This window comes from Mus caroli, chromosome 9 (assembly GCF_900094665.2).
Source record: "Mus caroli chromosome 9, CAROLI_EIJ_v1.1, whole genome shotgun sequence".
In the NCBI taxonomy this organism is placed as follows: Eukaryota; Metazoa; Chordata; class Mammalia; order Rodentia; family Muridae; genus Mus; species Mus caroli.
In genome coordinates, this window is record NC_034578.1 from 80,792,151 (window position 1) to 80,793,125 (window position 975).

Consider the following 975-nt stretch of genomic DNA (forward strand, 5'->3'; position numbering starts at 1 on the left):
TCTCTCTCTCTCTCTCTCTCTCTCTCTCTCTCTCTCTCTCTCTCTCTGGTTTTATCTTATCCTAATTTTAGTGGTGTAATCATGATTTGTACATCTAGTGACCCCATAATGGCTATGAATAATTATACTACCAGACAGAATACTTTTGCAAAAGCAGACAGGTGTACCTCCTAGTACATACATACAGTGTACACACACACAGTGTTTTATGGATTGTTGGATTTACCCTGTTCCTCCACACCCAGGGGTTTTATGGATTCCAGAGGGCTGGTGATTCCATAGAGCCTAGACTAGCCCACAATCATGCCAGGTTCTCTCTGTGTCACTGGCTGAATAGGAGTGGAAATGTAAGCCTGTACCCAAGTAGCACTTCTCTCCCTGTGCTTAATGTGTGTGTTCAAGGTGATGCTTTGACATCACGCCATTTTCCACCCTACTTGCTATTAATTCCACCAGAGTAACGAAGTGCTTAGTCCCTCATTTGAAATNTAGAGACCCTAAGTGTTCCAAATTTCAAAATTTTTGGAGATTGAAATATTTGCATAAATCAGTATCTTCGGGCAGGGAAAACGAGTTGAAACACGCTGTTCGTTTACATTCCACGTGCACTTCATGCACAGAGACTGAACATGGTTTACACAGTATTTTTAGTGATGTGAATGAAGTCCACTGACGTCTCAAAAAGTAAAGGCACTGGGACTCCAGTCACACAGAATGACNACCTGTGCCCATATGGCCTCATCATCTTTGCTGACTCTGAATGTAGAAGTACAGTGAGCCATAACTTATTGAAACAGAAATGATAGACATACAATGCAATGCGTTGCTAATACAGTGAACAGCGCGTGCTGAGGCTACCTCATCAGTGCAGCTTGAGCTTTCATCCGCTGCCGCCACCACATCCTTCAGTCACCACTGTGATGCTACATTGGAAATCCCCACGAGGTGGGCACCGTTTCCCTCTGTTTCTGGTCC